At 35.3% G+C, this 7,759-nt stretch overlaps 1 protein-coding gene across 1 annotated transcript in view; it reads right to left on the reverse strand.

The window, feature by feature from the left end:
- The window catches only part of CDH18 (cadherin 18), a 481,117-nt gene extending 473,655 nt beyond the window's left edge, over window positions 1-7,462 (reverse strand). Inside the window, exon 1 of the mRNA XM_054284627.1 lies at window positions 7,148-7,462. The gene's annotated coding sequence lies outside the window, so the exon portion shown is untranslated. The remainder of the gene's footprint in view (window positions 1-7,147) is intronic.
- Between the last annotated feature and the right edge of the window lie 297 nt (window positions 7,463-7,759).

Consider the following 7,759-nt stretch of genomic DNA (forward strand, 5'->3'; position numbering starts at 1 on the left):
AATGCATCTTAAGAAGCTGGGAAGAGCAAAACACTACAATTTATTTTCAGAAGTTTTTAGAAGTTGGTGAAGTCCATGTACCCCTATGAAGTAGACTTCTAGAACTGAAATTTACAGAATTTAAAGAATATTATATATTTTTACTTTCTGATATACATAATTTCCATATGCTGCAAAATATTTTACTATCATTAAGTATTCTGGGACACAAAGATCATTACATAGTATTAAAAACAAATATTACAACATTACAACATTACATAATATTACACCTTCTGATCATTACAAAGTATGAAGAACAAAACTATTGTTTCACTATGTTTAACAAAAAAAAATTATCATCATTTACTAATTTTTGACAGTTCATTATGTTTACCTTAACAGCTTGCCCAAAAGTGAATTTGACAGGGGTTTGGTGTGAGATATTTTTTGGTGTTTTTTTGTTGCTGTTGTTTAGTTTGTTTGGGTTTGTTTTTGTTTATTTCATTTTTGTTCTTTAGTTAGTTTGTTTGTTTGGTTTGGTTTGTTTTTATGTTTAATACTTGATAATTGGAGGGAAAGGGCAAAACTTTCAGTTGTATACCTAAATCAGTCACAAAATGTTCTGAGGGTGAAAAAGGTGTATAAATACTCAAGGTGTTACCATAGGTTTGTCACTGCTGTAAAGTGCTGTAAGCACATTAATTGTCAGTGTTACAGATCCACCAGAGGACAATGAGTTACTTCTCTCTATCAGCTGCTCTGCAGAACTTTGTTCACTCACTTGATACTCCACAGACCAGTGTTAACAGTCACTGATCAGACCAGGATTTATCCCTGTCTTTTTCCTGAGCCAAACGTAATCAATGTTTTGCAAAGCAACAACACATTTCGTTCACTTCAAAATATTTTGAAATTCAAACAAACCGAAAAAATTAGAGTTTTTCTCAAAACTGTGCCATGTGTTTTGAAGGTAGTTTCTTGCATGCTGCTCAGCAAAGCCATTCAAAGCTGTTATTACATCACAGCATTCAAGCAGATTATGCGAACAAAGTGTTTTCAATATCAGGGAAAACAGTATTTTGTTAAGATCCTGGTATCTGATGATCTGCATTTCTTGGTGACATCTGTCTTATAACTTGTACTTTCAAGTGGCTTCCCAACAAACAAACCCTTTTGTTTCATGGTACTCAAGGAATATGTTTGAGTTTTACATGGCTGTATTCCTAAAAATTACAAATTTTCTCTAACAGGGAAACTATATACTTCTGTATATACTTATATAAACTATATACTTCTGTGTGGAATACAGACAGTGAAGGATAAGATTAAATATAGGTACGTGCACACATGTGTGCACACATATAACAGACTCATTTAATTGAATGGCTTAGGTTGGAAGTGACCCTAAAGATCATCTAGTTCCAGCACCCCCACCATGGGCAAGGATGCCATCATCTATATATAAATTAATATATGTATATTAGGATTGTATATAAATTTGAGGAAGCTGCAGGTGCTGTTTCAATGCAATTTCATTTGCTTTGTATTTTTTTTCCAGTAAAAAAAAAATTAAAAACAAACAAAAGATTTTGCTTTCCATTGTATTATGAAGTGAATTTTAAATTGCATTGCTATTACTTCTCTATAAAATATTTTGACAGTACATGTAAAAATTGTTTTTGCAAACTTCTCTACTTCTAAAATCTAGTAATTTGAATTTTTGCCTTCATATATTATACAAAACATAAAATAGGGAAAACACCTAAGTATTTCTTATTTGACTACATGTCTGAAGAACTGTTGTTTCTGTCTTTAAACATTCGTCAGAGATTAATTATTTGTTCATGCTTAATAAAGCACACCAGACTCTTGCAGTTGTCATTAGCTGAAGTGACTTCTGTCAACTTTGAGTGACTTCTGTTTGCCATGATAATATTTTACATTTATATAACAGTTTTCATTCAAAAGTCTTTCAAAGTGCTTTGCTTAGTGTGTTTATATAAGGGATAAATTAACCAACCAGTAAATTAGAGTTACCTGTGGAGTGGAGCTCTGCAGAAACTTTGTGCCAGACTCTTACATGGGTTTAATTTTTTATCTTTTACATAAAATTTCACTGATTTCAAGGAAGCAAAACATATAATTAAATTAAACTGCGTTTTATAGAGGAGAAAAGAGTCTTGCTACTAGGGTGCTTGACTCCAACCAAGAAGTGGTCTTTGCTCCTTGCTTCTGCTACACTTCCTGTCATTCCTCCAGCAATTTGTTTGGTCTCATTTGAACCTTAAAAAAAGTCACATGATCATAGAATATCTTGAGTTGGAAGACAACCAAAAGAATCATCAAAGTTCAACTCCTGGCTCTGCACAGGACAACCTAAGGATCACACCATGCGTCTGAGAGCATTGTCCAAATGCTTCTTGAGCTCTGTTGGGCTTGGTGCCATGACCACTTCCCTGGGGAGCCTGTTCTGGTCCCCAGCTACCATCTAGGTCAAAAAAGTTTTCCTAATATCCAGCCTAAACCTCCCCTGAGAAGACTTCATGTCATTCCCTCAGGTCCTGTCACTGGTGACCACATAGAAGAGTTCAGAGCCTGCCTCTCCTCTTCCCCTCACAAGGAAGTTGTATCTGCAGTGAGGTCTCCCCTCAGTCTCCTCCTCTCCGGGCTGAACAGACCAAGTGACCTCAGCCCCTCTTTGTGTGCCGTCCCCATCCATCCACCTTTCACCATCTTTATGGACCTCCTTTGGATGCTCCCTGATGGCTTTATACCTTTTTTATATTATGGTACCCAAAAATGCACACAAGGCTCCAGGTAAGATCATTGCAGTGCAGAATAGAGTGGAGCGATCACCTCCTTTGACTGACTGGCAATGCTGTGCCTGAGGAATTACTAATAATAATAATGCCATCTCAGCTTTGATGACTGTTCATGTGTACAAAATTAATTACTTGAAATGCAAGCAAATCATAGTTAACTTTAGCCACCTTTTAGTAATGAATAAGCCCTCTTCTACAAACAGAAAGATAATTTGTATGATGCTGAATTTGCAATGTGCTAATAATATATCTATTGGAGATAATCTTAGAGTTTGAAGCATCAATTATCTACCTAAGAAATAATACTTGATTTATTCCATATTGTTAGCAATTTCATTATATTAGATGAACTGTCTAGGTACAGCAAAAAACAAAGTATCTTGAGGTTCTGGTTGGAATTTCTAGATGCTGTTTAGTAGAACAAAGTTCTTTATTGATACATCACAAGACAGTTGCTATAAGAGGATGCAAAATGAGAGATTATTCAGATGTGCAGTAAAACCCAGAAATAACATTTTTTTTTAACTTTTCTTTTTTCATTTCAACTTGACTGGATTATACTTCTTCACGGTGAATGTCAAACATCACAAAGTGTGTCAGTCCTTTTTATTTTCTTTTATTTTTTTCTTGAATGGAGTTGGCAGTATTGGAATCTCCCCAAGCAATACAATTTAAAGTAGTAAGTTGGTTTAGTGTGGGTAAAATAATTTACGAACGTGGGAATTTTTTTCATTCAAGGATGGCAGGAATAAAAAAATTCTTCAAAACTGGAACAGGGGTACAATTATTTTGCTTCTCTTTTGACATTCATGTTTCTCCTGGCCTCACCTCAGCATGACATGACAGTGTTTACAACTACCTTGCTGTGCTTTAGAACATATTAAATTCTTTTCCTTAGCCTTCAGTAGATTATTCTAGAGTTCTTTCTGAAGAATCCCAAGTATCACAAGTCATTGCACAAAGTTTACAACCCACAAGAAATAGCAAAAAACTTCACAAATGGTTTCAGGTCCAGTGGTCCAATGAATTTACAGAAACTAAAGGGTAATAGGCAGAACAAAGGTGTTGAATTTGGCCCACGGTAACTTCAGTGCAGCTGCTCATATGAGTAAATGTTTTCAGAATTGAAACTTTCTCATTTTGTGAAATAAAGAGTGATCCAAAAACCCTGATCACAAAGCAAGTTGTGTAAGGGAAGAGTATGTCACTTCTAGATACTCTAGGTTCTTTTCAGTCCAATATAACAGTGTGCAATGGATTTTTTTTTTTTTTTTAAAGCTAGTTGCACCAATATTCCCAGTTATTCAGATAAATAGACTTTAGCTTCTTGGACATAAGTGATGTTTCATATTCATATTAGTAATCCTAGGGATTACTTTAAAATTTTTGCTGAATGTGTTTCCTGCTTCTCCTTTGTGGGACACAAAGTAGCTTCTACACCTAACCATTAATTGACAGTAAAAGTTTTCAACTATGTGCAATAAAAATACCCAAAATAAACAGAACCCTCTCCAACAACTGAACAAAAAAATAGAGAGATTGTTAGCTGCTCTATATTATTAAAATAATTCACATCCAAAATAAATTAATTCAAGAATTATTTCTTTTGGTAAAAAAGTCTAGGAGCTACCTGTATCTTTGTGTTGCAGCTTGCTGTGTGATAGCATAGGAGGAAAGAGCCCCCTAATGGCTTTAAGTTAGCTAGGAAAATAAAAACAAATTTTGCCTTCTGTGACTTCAAGCTGGAAAGGAATACAGCATTAATTTTCAAAAGGTCAAACTAATCTTTTGAGAAAAAGGTGACATAACTGAATCAGTTTAAAGTGTTGCAAAAAGTCCAGATTAACATTAACAACATCAAAGACCTGAAAGAAAATGCACAGTTTGTAATACACAAACTCTTAACTCTTTCTCATTTGTGTATTTTTATGTATTTTTTCTGGATCTGACAAAAGAAGATGATTAAAATATTTAATGTGGAAATGAATAACATATCTTATGCGTAGAAAAATATGAATGTCAACTTAACTAATTGTTTGGTTTTCGATTCTCTTTTGAGCTTTAGATACATAAATTTAAGGCTCAAATGAAATATTACCATTGCAAAACCCCCTGCTTTTTATTGTTATTTGGAGTTTCATGGCTTAGATGTAACCTGACTAGTAACAGACATCAATCTCGAGGGAAAAAAAATTGCTGTCTTTGAAATCACAGAATTACCATGATTATTTTTTCTAATCAGAAAATTATAAGGTACATTTAAAGAGCACAGTATAGTGAACAAGACTTTTCAGAGAGAAAAGAGAGATATTATAAGAGATGTAGGAAAGCTTTTGAGCATACATAAAGGACTTTTTTTGCTAGTCAAATTGCACATGAAATATACTGAGGCAGGCCTTAAGCTCTGTAAGAATACAAAGTGGATTAGACATTCAATTATCTTAGCTCTTTATAAAATACTGTCTATGCTTGATAAATCTAGCTTTCAATACCCATGTCTTTGTCTCAGTGTTAAAATTTTCAGTCAGATAATTAAAATATAAAGTGTTTCCTTCCATTATTTATGGTCAGATACTGCACTCTGACTCCATAGTCAGTGTGGGGAGCGCTCACCTTTGGCAATATTTTATGGAGTAAAATACCACAAAATAAAGCTATGGTGGCAAAATTTACCCCCAAGAGAAGGTCTGGCTACCTGGAAAGAGTTTCAGAAGGAAACATCAAAATTGCTTACATTTATGTATATAAGAAATAACATAAACCCTATTCATATAGAAGATACAAGGTATTAAAAGAGCACAGATGCTATAGTTGAAGTAAGATTTTAGTTTGGGGTCATCAGCTTAGTTTGTTTTGCCAATGTTTATTCATATGATACATTATAGCAGACAAAACTTTCTCTTAAGCATTGCATATTTTTATCCTTGTGGTCACTTAGATATCCCCTTGAAATTATTGTTAGTTTGTAAAAAAATCTTTATATACCCAAGGTCCTTAATTCCTATACGTCTTTTAAAAATTACAAATAATCATTTTGACAACTCCACTTCTTATTTGGGTTTTTGAGAAGCCTTTAATTATTTAAGTATGCTGTTTTATGGAAATTTATTAAAAATTTCTTGGTAAAGGAAGTGAAGAAAGTGCTTTTCTATAGTTGTGATTCTTTAGTCATTGGATAAATTGGATTACATGTAGGTCCACCTCCTAGTAGCAAGACCTTGCTATAGGCAGTTTCCTAACTGGCCAAAGCATTGGAACACTGTACTTGGCTGTCAAAGTTTACCTAAATGCTTGCCTTAATAGATTGTTGCCTCTACTTCACCCAGAGGGAATAATCACAATATGTGGCATACGAAAAACTCTGCAGTATGGAACAAGGAGCAGAGTGCACAAACTGATGAGGAAGGTGGTGCACGTTGTCGCAGCTGGAAGCAATGTGCTGCTAATGAAGGAGCTGTCTTAGTGTTATGCTCCCCTGGCCTGTAAACACCCAGTCAATCAACTTCCTGACGTACATACTTCAAACCCAAAAGCGGGGTTATTTCAGATATAGTCTATCACCTTCAAAATCACAGCAATCTATCAGAACCTACCACCTATGACAGCAAAACCACTTAAAACACAGCTGAAGGAAATACATAGAAACTTTATGTGGAGCTCTGCAGTTAGGAGACGGTAGAGTCAATGTCATAGCAAAACAGGCAATCAGTCCATGGGATGGCTGCTTCAAACATACAGCGCAGTGTAACAGAACATCCTAGGTTTCATATTTCAAGTCATAAGCCTTGATCTTTGCTTTGCAGGCAGAATGCTAGTAATAACTACAACATAGCTAAAAAATGGCAGTCTAATGATAAATTATTTAAGGCTGACCATATTTGCTCAGCAGCAGCATGTTTGCAGTGAAAAGACAGATACTATTTCAAACTGCTGACAAGCACTGAGAAATCCTTCAGGTAAATACTCTCTCTACCTGGCATCACAATATGTACACTAATGGATCAATAACATGGGAGAGCTTGCGTGCCATTATTACTCCAGACTGTTTAGCATGTATGGGACAAGTTATATCAAAACACTATCCAAGTAGTCAGAAATGATCTTTTCTGTTTCATTCCATCCACCTTCAGGGTTAAGCATGATAAATGCAATGCACAAACCATGTCCTGTGAATTGTCTTTATGGGTACATAACAATTGTTACATACAATCTGCGAGGGAAAGAAATACAAGTGCAAAAATGCATTCTGAGAATAAATGCCAAAGCTTGTATTTAACATGCAAGATACAAAAAGAATAATTCCTTTCTTATCTGCTCAGAAAAGCAAATGATAATTTCCTTACCTGGAAGATCAAACTCTGTATATCATCAATAATATGTGAGGTAAGGGGAGAGAATGAATTTTTGTCTTCCGTAATAAGCCTTTCTTCAGAGAAGCAGAACATGAGAGATGTAATTGTAAGTGAAACGAACTATTCCAAGATCCAGTCTGTCATCAATTGCACTGGCTTAGAGCTGGCATCCTCTTGCAAATGAAAAAAAGGGTAGCTCAGCAAGTTCTCCACTGAAGGAGCTCAATATCAGTGTTATCAGGCACCACCTGTCACACACTGATGCTACAGTGGGTACGGTCTCCCTCTGTTGCACGCTTTCTCTCGCTTGCTCTCTCTCTCTCTCACCCTGACGTTCACTCAGCTCTGAATCAGAGCTCCTTCTGCGGCTGTATAATCAATCCAGCCTGTCTCAATCTAATAGGCCTCTCTTTAACCAGCCAATCAATAGCACACATTCCGCTGCTGCTCCCCAGGGTCTTTACCAGGAGCAGTACAAACAATAAGAGTTTAGCCAGCAGTTTAACTAAGTATTTTTCATTATTTTATCTCTGTTAAAGAAAAATTGTTTAGGAGAGCCCAGATTCAAAGCTATCTTTCTCTGTGTTTTTCGTGATAGTTATA

This window comes from Melozone crissalis, unplaced genomic scaffold (genome assembly GCF_028551555.1).
Source record: "Melozone crissalis strain CALT ecotype California unplaced genomic scaffold, PUWL_Pcris_2 ptg000042l_1, whole genome shotgun sequence".
Lineage (NCBI taxonomy): Eukaryota > Metazoa > Chordata > Aves > Passeriformes > Passerellidae > Melozone > Melozone crissalis.